Source organism: Misgurnus anguillicaudatus, unplaced genomic scaffold, assembly GCF_027580225.2.
Source record: "Misgurnus anguillicaudatus unplaced genomic scaffold, ASM2758022v2 HiC_scaffold_33, whole genome shotgun sequence".
NCBI classification, from domain to species: Eukaryota; Metazoa; Chordata; class Actinopteri; order Cypriniformes; family Cobitidae; genus Misgurnus; species Misgurnus anguillicaudatus.
The window spans coordinates 3,380,927-3,397,181 of record NW_027395283.1 but is presented as its reverse complement, the minus strand read 5'-3'; the positions used below and the strand labels follow the sequence as shown (position 1 = coordinate 3,397,181).

At 40.3% G+C, this 16,255-nt stretch overlaps 1 long non-coding RNA gene across 1 annotated transcript; it reads left to right on the top strand.

The window, feature by feature from the left end:
• Window positions 1-8,607: 8,607 nt before the first annotated feature.
• LOC141363277 (uncharacterized) lies at window positions 8,608-9,733 on the top strand. Its single transcript, XR_012368837.1, has 3 exons — window positions 8,608-8,762; window positions 9,096-9,151; window positions 9,624-9,733. It is a non-coding gene; the product is annotated as an uncharacterized lncRNA (long non-coding RNA).
• The last annotated feature ends 6,522 nt before the right edge of the window (window positions 9,734-16,255 follow it).

Below are 16,255 nucleotides of genomic sequence, written 5' to 3'. Positions count from 1 at the left end.
AGCAAATGCTTCCTGTTGCAGGTCTTGCATAGGGCCTTTAATGTGCATTGGGATGCGTGATGGTTACGGCCACATCTCCAGCACCTGTTGTTCTTACGGATCCAAACGTCCTTCTGTTCCTTAGTTAGCTCCTTGAAGTTGAGGCATCCATTAAGGAAGTGACTACTGTTATCACAGTAAGGGCAGTAAGCACGTGACTTCTCCCTGTAACCGACTGAGCTGGGCTTGGGCTCTGGAGCGGACGTCCTGCATTCACGTTCACCGGCGGGCTTCTCAGCACCCAGCAGGATGCTCGTAGATCGGCCTGGAGGTTTAGCGCCTTCTCTTTTCCTAGGTCTTGTGTGTAATGGTGGAGCGTACATAACTGATTTAGCGGTGTCATCTTGGACCTGAAGCTCATACTCCAACCAGTTTGCAAAGTCAAGAAGGGTAGGAACTGTGATCCTAGAAGGGTGGATGTATCTCTTAAAGCTGATCTGAAGCTCATGGGGAAGCTTGCTTTGAAGTCTTGACACATGTGAACCGCATTCTAATTCAGCTTTGCCCTCTGAACCTAACTGCTCCAACATACTCACTAATGAGCGTACTCGAAGTGCGAAAATCTTGAAAGCCGACACATCACCTGACCTGAGATTGGGGCCTTCCAGAACTTCAGTGATGCTACGCAGAACAAGCTTGTAAGGCTGACCATACATAGACACCAGAGCTTGCATTGTATCTGTATATGGTCTCACCAAATTACAGTAAGAATCCGCCACTAGCAAGGCCTCTTCTAAGTCCAGATGATCTGTCAAAATCTGATACTTAAAGCTTTCACTGGCGTCTGCTGGCAGAAGGTTCTCTAAAGCCATCCTTAGTCGAGAAAACTGCCGAGGATCAGCTGCTGTGAGTCTGGGTATGGTAGGCTTAGGACCTCGATACATCTGCTCTTGTGTATGCACCATTTCTTTTCTAGACGCTGATTGTGGATGTGAGGATAGACCGACATCTTCATTTATCGGCATATGACTATATCTGGATGGTGCTGCAGTGTCATACCGTTCTGCTCTATCAGACTGGGCTGAGTATGCAAATGAACTCTGAAGGTGAGTATGTTGTCTTCCATCAGCATGTGTCATCCTGGGCGTAAATGTGAGGTCCTCCATCTGTCTCATTAACTGCTCACCCTGAAAATAACTAGATGGAGAGACTGCATCATTATTCACTGTATAACTTCTCTGGTTACAGACAGATGTCGGCACATCAGTGCGGGGGGTTAATCCTAACGATCGACGAGAAGTCTCAAAACTGGTATTAATCTGCCTAATCTCCTGCTTTAATGATGCATTTTCTGCCTTGAGCCCTTGCAGTGCTGATAAGATCTCTGGTAAAATGTGGCTGTGAAGCTCTTCTGTATCCTTCTTCATCTCTCTCCACATAGACTTTAATTCAGAGAACTGCTGAACATGCTCTGGTGATTCAGCTGGAAGAGAGTAATCATCTGAATATGAGGGCTGACTCTTTGGAGAAGATGATAGTGATGCATTTTCAGACATATGCCCAGCTGCTTCCATTCCAGCTTCATTCAGATTCCTGACTGATGGTGCTCTCTCCACAAAGCCTGATCCTTGTACTTGGTAATCTGCTAGATGTGCAGGTAGTCTTATTTGTCGTCTAGGTCGGACAACAGGAGGAACTGGCTCGGAACGTGATGTCATCTCTCTACTGCGATTCATTGTATCCGGCTCGAAGGACCATATGAAATGGAGGGGTTCGTGGTAATGATAAGTTTGGATTGTGAAACACGGTAGGCAGTCTGCCAGAACTGAATGAGATGATCTGATGGTTCTTAATTGAAGAGAAGCACTCAATGGGTCTGATTGATGTTTGCTTTACTGAAGAATTTTAAGTTATACATATGTTGTATGTGTGTGGTCTCTGAAATAATTAAAGAATAAACTTAGTAAGATAAATATACAAATGTTCCATAATAAACATTTAACTAAATAACACACAATATAAATGTAATAGAAACACTAAATACTAAAGCATGGGTGCTTATGCTTGAATGTCCACAAGAGGGCGACATTAATCCGTGAATACAGCATGAAGTCAGCTAAACATGTCTGGACATATACTAATGATTGCAACGTGCAAATTAAGATTCATTGTATAACATGCACCCATCATAATACTAAATTACAATAATAACATATTGCACAATGTATATGTCTGAATGAATATCTCACAACAAAGACATCTCAGCAATATCGTTAATATGCTGACTCAAACAGATAGACAAACAGATGCTATGCATTAATTGACTAATGATTACCTAACGAATCAAAGTATTCATATATATAAAGCAATCACAACTTACTGCATATGTACGCACACTGTAACCCAGTATAACTCAAATTAGTCTTCGAATCAAACTAAACTAAACTGAATACAGCTGCTGAACTCTTAACCATCTCACGTGCACTGAATCTCTCTTCCCGATCAGCGAATTAGCTCCTCCTCCCACGGTGACGTCACATATGCAGAACACTCTGATTGATCAGAATTATTTATAACTTAAAGACAACTGAGGCTTTTGTACAGTGACTGTAGGGTCAGGCGGCTGATCTCGAACCGCTCTCGCGGTACTTAAAAACCATATGACACAGTCACGTGCCTGCAGCGCCAGCTTAAGTCGGACAAAAATACTAGGTGTGTTCGACTTCATGCGGCGCTGCGCAGACCGATCGGTGGCTGACTTGAAGCAGTGCATTCCGGTTAGTACTTTTGTCCGACTTAAGCTGGCGCTGCAGGCACGTGACTGTGTCATGTGGTTTTTAAGTACCGCGAGAGCGATTCGAGATCAGCCGCCGGAGTCAGCCAGCGCAGCTTGCGAAGAGGAGCTGCACGGGCTGTAATGACGACACAGCTGTTTCACCATTGGTCGGATTCACCACATGACAACAATCACGTGTGTTTCGTGCTTATTTTCACGCCCTCAGTTCCACAAATGCTCACAAATCTGTATTTTTATAACAGTTAAAGCTATTTTCATGTAGTCGCGATGTTATATTGTTTCATCTTCATCAAAATAAAATGGATAAAAAACGTAGACCCAACTACATTGGTATTTAAATAATTTATGCTTATGTTGAACTTTATTCTTGTAAAAACAGATGCTGTAAGCCTCTTCAGTTCCACTCATGCTCATACACGGACATTCAAAACAGTATAATTCACTTTTTATGTAGTTTACATCTTACAAATCATGTTTAATGCGATTAAGCAAGCAAACGGCACGTGATCAGCCATGCCTGACGTAAATGCAGCAAGCTACGGGAACCACAGCGCGTCCGACTTCACGTCTCCGTTTTCAGCTCCTCCCCGCCTGCACGCGGCTAATCTCGCCGATCGGTTACATCCAGCCACAGCCGATGTCGAACACACCTACTAACAGGAATGCACTGCTTCAAGTCAGCCGCCGATCGGTCTGCGCAGCGCCGCATGAAGTCGAACACACCTAAGGACTTCACGTTTTCGACGGTGCTGTTTTTGGATTATCTATTATTTTAAATACAAACTTTGAAGGCGGGTTCATGTGTTTAACGGAACGTAAATACCGGAGTGTAATCTGATATACCCTTACATGTTACGATGTAAATAGTCCTCAGATTGTATATTATATTATATTGTATTACCAGAAGTTCATGCGAAATAGACTATATATCTATATTTCACGGATTATACGCATTTGTGGACAAAAATCATTGGATGATTCACACATCTGAAACAGACTGGATTCGACTTGTGATCCCCACAAAGGTAAAAGTCCTGTTTATTTTTGCATTTTGTCATTTGGACTTCTGTAATTATATGCTACATGATGCTAGATAGAACATCTGTATCTCAAAACGGATTTAGGGGGTATGGCTTAGCTAAATGAGATGTAAATGAGCCCTATTGTCTCTCCAGCCAGGGAAAAGGGAAAGTGTTAACTTTTTTCTTTCTCAAATTTCTCAGCATTCTCGCCCATTTTACACCCTTGATAGGTGATGGAGATCTCGGGCGATTGTCTCTGAAAGGAGACAGGGTTACCCAGATAGCAATTTTGTTTGTCGGCCCTACAGTTGCCCAGTTCTGAATTACAGACAAGGGCCACACATAACTGGCCCATGTCTCTGCCATATAATAGCCCATAATCGGCCCAAACCTGGGCCAGAACAGGTTCTAACATCAGTACCAGTTCTCAGCCATAGGTCAGCCATATTAAAACCAGCATTTAACCAGAACTTCCATAAATGAGCCATAACTCAGCCTAATCTTGCCCAAATTATATTAATAAATAAATCACACAAAAAATTACTTTCAAATTGTTTGCCTTTTTATTAATTAATAACACACAAGTCAGTAACACTACGACATTGTATGTGTTAAAACTCTTCTAGTATAAACTGCCAGCAATAAATAAAAATACTAGTTTGTTGGAATTATTGGACTGAATCTAACACCAACAACTTAAATTACAAAGCAATTTCATCCTTAGTAAACAAACAAAAGTTTAGAACAAACTGATAATAAAAAAAAAAACTTTTTGACGGTTACATTGATGTGTGAAATGTAGTTTGCCCAAATTACCAGCTATACGCAAATACAGAAGTTTTCATTGAAATTAATATATTAGCATGAATTGAAATTTAAATGAATTACCATGGGTAAATACAAGTTTAAACCAAACTGAACTTAAAAGTTAGTTAATTAGAAACTTCATGTGTATGTGAAACCAACTCTACAGCCAGCCAGCAAAGATACAAGGTCCAGTTAAAGTATTAGCATGAATCTAACTTAGGTCATTTCAAATAAAACGAAAAATTAAAACAATACAATTCATAAAAATGAAACAAACATTCCAGCACTAATAATAATCTATGTGTATGAGAAAGTGTTCCTATTCAGGATTGTCCTCAACAAGAAGTACTGCTTTCCAGTGTCTCTTTTCTTCTCAGCTCCTCTTTCCATAGACGTAAACATTACAGCAGCTCACTGTTATATAAAAGAAAACAGATGCAAATCAATAATTGTTATGAAGCAAAAGCCATATAATAAAGTAATTAAAAGCATAATGATATACTTTAAAACAGACAGTTAGATAGAGAATTAGAAGATGAACCTTTTAGGATGAACTAATTCTTGTTTTCTTCCTTAAGTTGCTTTGGATGAAAATGTCTGCGCTGAATGTCTAAATAAAATGAAACATAGCTTAGACCTTAAAGACGTACTTTTCATTTAGATACAAAGCAAATGAGCAAATGAGATATGTTCTAAGCATGTATTTAAAATATATTATATTAGGAATATCCCCATTATTATTTACCAAGAAAATTAAGTCAAATCAATATAAATGAAAGAGGAGTGAGTAAACAACAATTTATGAGAAGAACCATATACTGCACGACGTCTAAGGTCTTCACAATTGCTGTCATACTTTATCGACCTATGAGAAATTCAGCTTTGCAAATATAATTGTAAAGATCTGTCAAGTATTGATTTTGGAAGCAAACAAATTAACATTATATTAAATGGTGGCCCTGATGTACTGTCACTAACCTGAGCCGGGTTTCCCGATAATGATTGAACTTAGCACTTAAGAGCGCTTTCTACGAGCTACTTAATAAACATTTGTTGTTCATTTACGTGCGTTTCCCTAAGATGCACGTTAAACGATCGCTCGCAGCTGGGTTTTAAGTGCTACTTACGAGTCACTATCCGTTTGTCAAGTGCTGAAATGTCACCAATAGAATGACTCGAATTTGTAGCAGAAGCTTGTTTAGGCTAATAATCTTCAGCCGATGTGCACTAATGTTTTTTTAAAATATTTTTCATTATTGTTTAACGACTAAATATTATTAAATGTAGTCATTAAACAATTATTTGTTTAAAATTATTAAAATGTTTTAATAATTTGTGCATAATGTAATATTTTTTTCCGTATGTAGTTAGGATTCATCCCACTGCGAAATGCCTTCTGCATTTTATGTAATAGTTTAGATTTGTTTTTTATTATCTATGTTTATTTATTATTAGGGATTATTGCATTGTACCGTACATATTTATTTGGTTTCCTTAATCAGATGCCATTTAAATTCAAAACAATTATTTTTACTGTATATTAATTATAGAAGCAATTTGTAGGAACCATTTATCAATTTGCTAGTACCAACTTTTACCAAAATTTACCAAATATATTTTCCTTCTTTATTAATTTATGTTTAGTCATTTAAATTTCTCATTTGAATTTTAAATATATTATATTAAAGTAATTTAAACAAATAAACAAAGAAGAACCCAATAAATAAATAAACATTTAAAACATTACATTATCGTCATTGCAGGAGTGCAATTTGCTGGTTGTCCTGCAGGTAACTCTGTTGTCTTACGATGCACTTATGAATAAACGATTACTCCAGAGCACTCGTGCAACTTAAGTTACGAAGCTTTTGGGAAACAGCCCGTAATTCTACACTCTAAAAAATGATGTGTTGGATTTACTTAAAATATATTTGCACCATTTTTGCATCACACTTTTTAAGTATTCCCAACTTTGATAGTTTTACTTAAAATTTACAAGAAAACCTGTGTTTTATTTACTTAAATTTTTAAGTAAAGAATGATGATGAACTCAAATATTTAAGTTCATATAACACATATTTTCTTGTTTATTTTAAGTAAAATTATTCCAAGTTGGAATTATTTAAAATATATATGCACCATTTTTGCATCACACTTTTTAAGTAAATCCAACACATATTTTAGAGTGAAGTTGGAGCAATTTAGTATACCCAATTCAGCTACTCTGCATGTTTTGGACTGTGGGAGTGTACAAAGAAAGGTCTCCTGAACAAAGTCTTTGTCTGACTTAGCTCTTGCTTGAATCAGAGACCTTTTTGCTGTGAGGCAACAATGATGCGCGCTAACCCATTGTGTTGCCCTCTACACTGAGCAAACACTTCTCAATCATGGTTACAATGAACAAACATAATTTTTTCAAAATAACTCTAAATACAACATATAACTAACATTAACAACATATCAACATAAATAAACCCAGAAAACATTAAAACAGTCATCTTTTTTAGTAAATATAACCAAAGAAGTGAACATGTCGCAATGCATGCTGGGAACTATTCAGACCATTGTTTTTTTTAAATTGCTTGTTCAGATTACTCAATTTGGCAAGTTGGGTAAACAAATTGGCCAAAAACTTAAAACTCCAGTCAACAAATGATATTTGTTAACAGGATGATTATGCTTATTTCATTCCGTAAACACAAATTAATGAACTGATGCCCTTCAACAAGAAAAACTTTGTTTTTTGTTAAAAGAACATTTTGAAGTTGGATTTTTTACAGGGCATGTGCTTTACAAAATGGCTACGACAGATGTCATAATTTTTGGCTGGAAAGGCATCATGGGAAATCACGTGGCTCTATAGTTACTTAAAATGTTATGCTAGATTTACTTAATTTTGATGCAATTGTTATAGTAGTTAGCATTACTTATGTTTTTTCCTTTTATTTTTGAATACATTTAAGTTCACCTGGTAACTTAAATTTTTGTGTTACACATACTAAATATGGTAAGTAGAGGTTGAAAAGTTATAAATACTAAGTTTTTTGTGTTTAATCCAATTACTTTCATAAGTTATGGTTGTTCAGCCAACGAATCGTTTTTTAGAGTGTAAGATGATTTTGAGACTGGTATTAATAAACAGAGTCACGGTACAATTAAACAAGAAATGAGGAAAAACATTAGAAGTTATACTTACAAACAATGTCGTCATTCTCAGCAGTTAAATGTGGACTTGCTAAAATAGCCCCAACCAAATAGGAGGTCACGGCTTCGTTATGAGGCGACGTTAGTCTGTGAAAACAAAATGTGCGGGTTTAAGCTCGGATCTATTAACGTATCTATTTCCTTATACAAGAATAAAAGCATATTCTTTAAATCGTAACGTTACCTTTGCTCTGGTTCAAAGCGACTGCAGTGTGCCTCAGAGATGCCGTACAGCCTCCTAAAAATTACAAGACAAAAACACCTCTAAGCAATAAAACACACAGCTTGGGCTACTTAAAAATATGCTTTTACATAAAATTATTCTTACCGCAATCTTGGGATTGTGCACCCGTCTTCTCTTCTTGGAGAGTTACAAACACCAAACCAAACATCTCTTAATGCTCCTCTTGTACTGCTGTGTGAGCCGTGGCCATGACCTCGCACGCGATTGGACGAAGGCGAGAAGCCTGTCGGGCTCCTCCAATCACACGCGAGGTTATTGATATAAGGAAAATCTTGTGAGACGTGCGCGCATGTGTATGATATAAACAACAAACGCGATGTGCCGGGAGCTCTGTGTGATATCAACACAGTGTGCTGTCAGTTGAAAGATGGAAGTCCCAAGACTGAAGAAACGACCTTGGCGTTTCTGTGAACATTGCAACACTGAACTGTGTCATAAACAGTATTTTGACCACAGAAAGCGCTATTTCAAAAATGGAGTTTGGGAGAAAAAATCCAAAAGGACTACGTCAGGTCAGATAACGTACAGAGCCTGCTGCTATCCAGTCTAAAACCGCTGTGAGTGATGTCCTGTCATGTGTAAAGACCCGGAGGATAACTTTACTGGAGTTAGAGAGATTGGTGAAAGTGAAATGCAATCCGAGGACCCAGAAAAAAAGTGATTGAAGAATTTGAAGAAATGCACCCAGCGAATTGCAGTTCAGACAACGGTGAGCATAATTACATATTTTTTATATAAGCTTGGCTTGCTTTACGTATGTTAACATTTTTAAACAATACTAAAACATATCAACAAGTAAAATAAAATAAAATCAACAAGTTAAACAAAAACGTTTTGAGTATGCTATATCAAAAAGTAGCCATCCAGCATGTTTTATCCATTGTGGCAGCCCTTGCTCACAAAAAGGTTGGAGACCCCTGGTCTAGTTAAATGTGGTTGATTATCACTGTTGTTGTTATTTTAATAGTATAAATTAATTTATAATTAAATAGGAATATCGCGTTATAATGCATAACGGTATCTTCTGTTTGTTGTTTTTCAGACGAAACAGCAGATGACCAAAGCATTCATCTTTTCCTGGACATCTCCTGTTGTGTGGTAAGCATGAAATTACATTTGGATATAAGTTACCAGTATAAAGTTCAGTACATGCTAATCCAGAGCTGAAATGGGAAAACCTAACATGTTTCACCCACATTATTGTTTTCCACTCTCAAATTTCTGTTAGTTAACTAATGAAAGCAACTAAAGTATAAACACACTTTATAAAGTATAAAAAAAAAACTAAAATGAAGTTGAAGTGGATGAAGTTCCCACAAAGTACTTAACTGGTTCATTGCACTAAGATAAAGCTAGCTGTTTGAGATGCACATGATCTTTTCCAACTACAGTTTTCAAATCTTTTCATACTCAAATGGCCATATTGATGAGAAATGACCATATTAATTATGTTCTTTTTAAATCTCAAATGACCATATTAACGATGGACTTTTCAATCTCTAATGGTCTAATGGTGGTGCTGAGTATGTGCATTGCATGTGTTTTAAATATGTCCTTTAAATTTCCATAGGATGACTATGTGGATGAAGAGGGGGAAATCCTTGCTGAGGAGCAGAGTGAAGCCTATCCGCACATACAAGATGGGGAGGAGCATGGAAGTGATCAGTCCAGAAGTGAAAAAACGTCTCGGTTACGGATGTAACCCTCGTTCCCTGAAGGAGGGAACGGAGACGTCACGTCGTGACCGGCGAATTGGGAACTCGCTTAGAGGGACCAATCTGCTTCGAATACTACTAAAACGCCAATGAACTTGGCATTGAGATATTTGCATAATGCTAGCGCCGCCCCGCCAGGTGCGTATATAAGGAGCACGTGCAAATAGGGAAATCAGCTTCTGTTCGCTGAGAAAGCCGGAAAGGTGACCGGCCGTAACAGCAGGTGGCAGCACCTGTGGCGACGGGACGTGACGTCTCCGTTCCCTCCTTCAGGGAACGAGGGTTACATCCGTATCCGAGACGTTCCCTTTCAGTCGGTCACTACGACGTCACGTCGTGACCGACGAATTAAAATCCCTACCAAAACGCCACTAGGGGCTGACCTCTTCCAGTGTCTGCAAAAAGCCCTCCAAATCCCCTTAAGGGAATGGAGAAATAGGATAAGGCAGAAAGGCCGGGCACTAGATGTTCCTTTAACCCCACAGTAGTGCCAGCGACTGGGAAGCGCCCTACCAGAGCGGGATAGGAACGCTGCGGAAGCCACCGCCCCTCTTAAGGGCTAATGGTGGGCGAAAGTCAACCGTAGTTGAGGTGAAAATGACAGCCGTGGCTGTGTAAGCAAAGCAGTGCTCTGCTAAGGGAAACGTGGGCTGGTAGGATTAACCCCACGGAATAATACTCACAAAGGAACCCGTTGGGACACAATGTGGAGCCCTAGCCAAACACGTAGGTTCGTAAGAATACAGCTAGTGAAAGGGTGACAGCCAATGCTCCGCAACAAAGGCTGTCAAGGCAGTGGAGAGAGCAAATCAAACCATTACGCATTTTTGCTCTGTTAGCCTTCCATACTGAAAACTCAATTTGGAGCTTCAGTCGGAGGCTGCAAGCCGACCTGCGAGTCTGCTCTCCGTGCCCTCCCTGGAGAGGAAAGAACACGAGAGGATACAGGCTCGATACGAACATTGTAAAATCTAATGAACGTATTAGGTGTCGCCCAACCAGCAGCTCTACAGATGTCTGTTAGCGAGGAACCGCGAGCTAAAGCCCAAGATGAGGCAACACGCCGTGTGGAGTGCGCTCTCAAATTAAAGGGGCAAGGAATACCCTGAAGATTATAAGCCAGGGCGATAGTATCAACTATCCAATGAGAATTCCTCTGCTTAGTGACAGCTTTCCCTTTCTGCTGACCACCATAACAAACAAAGAGCTGGTCCGAGGTCCTGAAGCTTTGCGTGCGGTCCACGTAGAATTGCAGTGCGCGTACGGGGCACAACAAAGCCTCGGTTGGGTTTGCCTGCTCCAAAGGCAATGCTTGCAAGCTCACCACCTTATCTCTGAAGGGAGTGGTGGGAACTTTGGGCACGTAGCCTGGTCTGGGTCTTAATGTTACACTCAAGACAGCAGGGCCAAACTAAAAGCACGAATCGTCAACAGAGAATGCATGTAAATCCCCTACTCTCTTCATGGAGGCCAATGCTAGCAGGGTCAGAGTTTTCATTGATAAAAAACTTCAGACTCGCAGACTGCAAAGGCTAAAATAGGAGACCTGAAGGCTTCAGCACCATGGACAGGTCTCAGGAGGAAAGAGGGAGGGCGCGAGGGGTTTAGCCTGCGAGCGCCTCTTAAAATGTAATAATTAAATCATGCTGGCCAACTGATCTGCCGTAGATAAGTGAGTGATGAGCAGAAATAGCGGCGATATCAACTTTAATGGCGGAGGGACAGCCTACCATCTAACCTATGTTAAAGATATAAAAGCATAATGTTAAAGGGCATTCTCTGGGGTCCTCGCGTTGCGAAGAGCACCGGGTGACGAAAAGGTTTCATTAAGTGCGTAAGCCCGTCTTGTGGACGGTGCTCGAACCGCGTCGATGGTGTTAGATACCGCTTGCGATAAATCACCTAAACCTTGCGCGCGCTCAACGACCATACATGGATATCCACAGGTCGGGGCGCGAGTGCCAAATGTGCCCCTTCCTAAAGAAAGAAAGTCCTTCCTCAGGGGAATCCGCCAGGGAGGGCTGTCGCGAGGAGCATTAACTATGAAAACCAATTCTTGGTCGTCCAGTACGGACGATTAATAAAAGGCTCTCCTCATCCTGCCTGACTTTGCACAGTGTCTGCGCAATAAAGCTCACTCGAAGGAATGCGTATTTACGCACCCCCCGCGGCCAGCTGTGTGCCAACGCATCCACGCCGAGGCTGCCCTTGGTTAGTGAATAAAATAGGCGACAGTGGGTATCGTCCGGCGACGCAAACAGATCTACGCACAACCGAACTTCTTCCAAATTAGCTGGACCGTCTGGAGGTGGAGTCGCCATTCGACGGGGGCGCAGCTCGGGAAGCGCGTCACAGCTGTATTGAGCGATCCCGGGATGTAAATGGCACGAAGGGACCTCAGATGCTTCTGACTCCAAAGGAGGAGATGACGAGCGAGATGCGACAGGTGACGAGAGCGCAAAACCGCCTTAACGGTAAATAACGCAACAGTCGCAATGTTATCGGTGTCTACTAATACATCCTTCCCTTGCATCTCCATAGCGGAGCGTACAAGTCCCAGATATACAGCGCACCGCTCGCGGCAGTTGGGGTGCTATGCACACCCCAGAGACTGCAAGCCCGTCATACGTGGCTGATCATCCTGTGCTTAGGGCATCACATGCTACAGAATACCAGGAGACCCCTCAGAGGCATATCTTGCTATCAGAAATGCTGGGTCTACTACGGGGAAATTTAAATGACACGCAGGTGTAGTGTTTACACAATGTATGCCGGTGCGCCACGCTCTCCTCGAGACTCGATTGTTAAACCAACACTAAAGCGGTCTCATATGACGCAGCTCGAGCAGTGTCACAGCCGCAGCATGCTGTCATATGTCCAGGAGCTTCTGAAATTGTTTCAGAGGGACCGCGTACTTCTCTCGAATTAAACCGAGGCAAGTCAGAACTGACTAGTTGCGCGCTCTTGTAAAACACGCCAATTAGTCGATCGAGTCTAATTCCATACTGAGAAAAAGGATCCTCTGCACGGGGCAAAGTTGCTCTTTCCCAGTCAATTCAATTCAATTCAACTGAATTTTATTTATATAGCGCTTTTCACAAGTGTTAATTGTTGCAAAGCAGCTTTACATGAGAAGATGTAGAGGAGAACACAGAAAATCTATAGATAATATAAGAAGTAGAGAAAGCGGTTAAACCGTACAAGCGAGCATATTAATAATGTAACGTATACAGTAAAGTGCTAAGTTAAGCCAAAATTGGCTTACTCTCCCTGGGACTAAAAACCCTCTAGGAAAAAAAACCCAATGGGAAAAAGTCCTAGAAGGACAAAAACCCTTGGGAGGAATTAATATATATTTATATATATATATATATATATATATATATATATATATATATATATATATAGAAACGGTAGGGATAGGAGGCGGGTAAGCGAATTAAACTGGTTTAGCCGGTGGTCGTTGGTCGGGCATCGGCTGGTCATCACGTTGAAGGACAGCCAGGGGATCAGTGATGCAATGATCTTCACAGCAACCGGAACTGGGTCTGTTTGTGTCATGGTCCTCGTGGTCGAGGACGAGACAGGGAGAGAAAAACAGAATTCTATTAGCGTAGGGGCCGTTCGCATGCAATGCAAGTGTCAAACATTGTAGTGGTTCAAGTCAGCTCGGTTCCAGACAGGCTAACTATTGCGGCATAAGTATATTACCCATATGAGGTATGTGAGTGCTTTGTTCTAGACAAACTAACTACTGCGGGAAATGTACATTTACTGGACGTTTTATGTGAATGCTTTGTTAAAGAAGAATGTCTTAAGTTTAGATTTAAATTGATCGACTGTGTCTGATACTCGAACATTATTTGGTAAATCATTCCAGAGCTTAGGGGCTAAGTAGGTAAAGGATCTACCACCTTTAGACACTTTTGATATTCTAGGGATAATTAAGTGACCAGAATTTTGTGAGCGCAGTTTACGTGATGGATTGTATTCTGATAGTAGTTCTTTAATATACGAGGGCGCTAGGCTATTTAAGGCTTTGTAGGTGATTAGTAATATTTTAAATTGTATGCGATATTTAACTGGTAGCCAGTGTAAAGATGCCAGAATTGGACTGATGTGGTCATACTTTTTAGATCGAGTAAGCACTCTTGCGGCGGCGTTTTGAACCAGCTGTAGCTTGTTTACCTGATTTGCATGGCATCCCCCGAGTAACGAGTTACAATAGTCTATTCTAGAGGTCATAAAAGCATGTATAAGCTTTTCTGCGTCTGATGCAGACAGCATATGGCGTATTTTTGAGATATTTCTAAGATGGAAGAATGCTGTGCGGCAGATGTTGGCGATATGACTATCAAAAGATAGATTGCTGTCGAACATTACGCCTAAATTCTTAACCGTGGAAGATGGCACCACCGTGCAGCCATCTATGGGCAACTTGTAATCTGACACATTATGTTTGTAGCGATTCGGTTCAATAATAAGTATCTCTGTCTTATTGGAGTTTAGCATAAGAAAGTTTTGTGCCATCCAGTCCCTAATATCACTAATGCAGTCTGTTAGCTTAGAAAACTGGTGGGTTTCGCTAGGATGCGACGAGATGTAAAGCTGGGTATCATCCGCATAGCAGTGAAAACTTATGTTATGTTTCCTGATAATGTCTCCTAGAGGTAACATATATAACGAGAATAGGATAGGGCCTAGAACTGATCCCTGAGGTATGCCGTATTTAACGGGGGAGTGATATGACTCTTCCTCATTTACATAAACAAAGTGATATCGATTGGTTAGATACGATCTGAACCAGGCTAACGCCTGACCACTGATGCCAACATAGTTTTCTAGTCTATTGAGTAAGATTGTGTGATCTATTGTGTCAAAGGCTGCACTAAGGTCTAGTAATATAAGGATTGAGATTTCACCACGATCGGATGTTAATAGGAGGTCATTTGTAACTCTAAGCAGCGCTGTCTCTGTGCTATGGTGGGGCCTGAATCCTGATTGGAACTTTTCATATGTATTATTATTTTCTACGAATAGTGGCAAGCCAGCTACGCACACTTTTTCTAATATTTTAGAAAGAAAAGGTAGATTTGAGATTGGTCTAAAGTTATTAAGATCTCCCTGGTCAAGGTTTTGCTTTTTAATGAGCGGTCTAATAACTGCTAGTTTGAAAGCTGTTGGAACGTATCCTAATTCTAGAGATGAGATAAAGATATTAAGTACCGTGTCTGACACTACATGAAATACCTCTTTTAGTAATTTTGTGGGAACGGGGTCTAGTATACAGGACAATGATTTGGATGACGTTACTAGTTTAGAGAGCTCTTCTATTGTAGTAGGATTAAATGACTCAAGATGTTCGTTTGGTAATCTAGTGGAAAATGTACTATTGGGTAGAGTGGTGGCTGCTTGCGTAGTTTCTATGTTTTCCCTAATAAACATAATTTTGTTAGTAAAGAAGTTCATGAAGTCATCACTATTGTGTTGGAGTTTACTATTGGTTTCTGTTTGTTCTTTGTTTCTAGTCAGTTTCGCAACTGTGCTAAATAGAAAACGAGGGTTGTTATGATTTTCTTTAATAAGCGTACTGAGATAGGTAGATCTGGCAGTTTTAATTGCCTGTCTGTAGTGTTGAACACTCTCTTTCCATGCTGAACGCCATACCTCTAGCTTTGTGCTTCGGTAGTTTCTTTCCATTTTTCTAGCTACTTTTTTAAGGGCTGCAGTATGATGGTCATACCATGGAGCTGGCGGTTTTTCTTTGATTCTCTTTTTTCGAATGGGAGCAACGGCATCCAACGGCATCCAACGTGCTAGAGCAGACGTTGTTCAGGTTTTCTATTATAATATCTAGATCTTCATGATTATCTGCTACATGTTTCATTTGAGACAGGTCTGGAAGAGTGCTAATAAAGCTATCTTTAGTGGTGGAAATTATTGTTCTGGCTAATCTGTAGCATGTTGTAGACTGAGCGGTCCTATCTAGAAGTATTGTGTATGACAGAAGGCAATGGTCTGAAACGGCATCGCTCTGGGGTGATATTTCGATGTCATTAATATTGAGTCCGAGTGACAGAATTAAGTCTAGTGTGTGATTACGAGTATGCGTGGGCCCTGACACGTTTTGTTTAATGCCGAGAGAATTTAGAACATCCATAAACGCATGTCCTAATGCATCTTTTGGATTATCCACATGGATATTAAAATCACCAACGATAAGAGCTTTATCTACAGTGACTGTAAGCTCAGATAGGAAGTCTGCTATTTCTTTAAGAAAATCTGTGTGGTGGCCTGGAGGCCTATATATGGTAGCTAAAATGAACGAAAGCCGTTTGTTGTTGCGATCAGTTATTTCCATATTTAACAGTATTATTTCAAATGAATTAAATTTTAGGTTGGATTTATGGTTTACTTTTAATATTTTATTGTATATTGTAGCTACACCACCCCCTCTCCCTTTTAGACGAGGAACATGTTTATAATA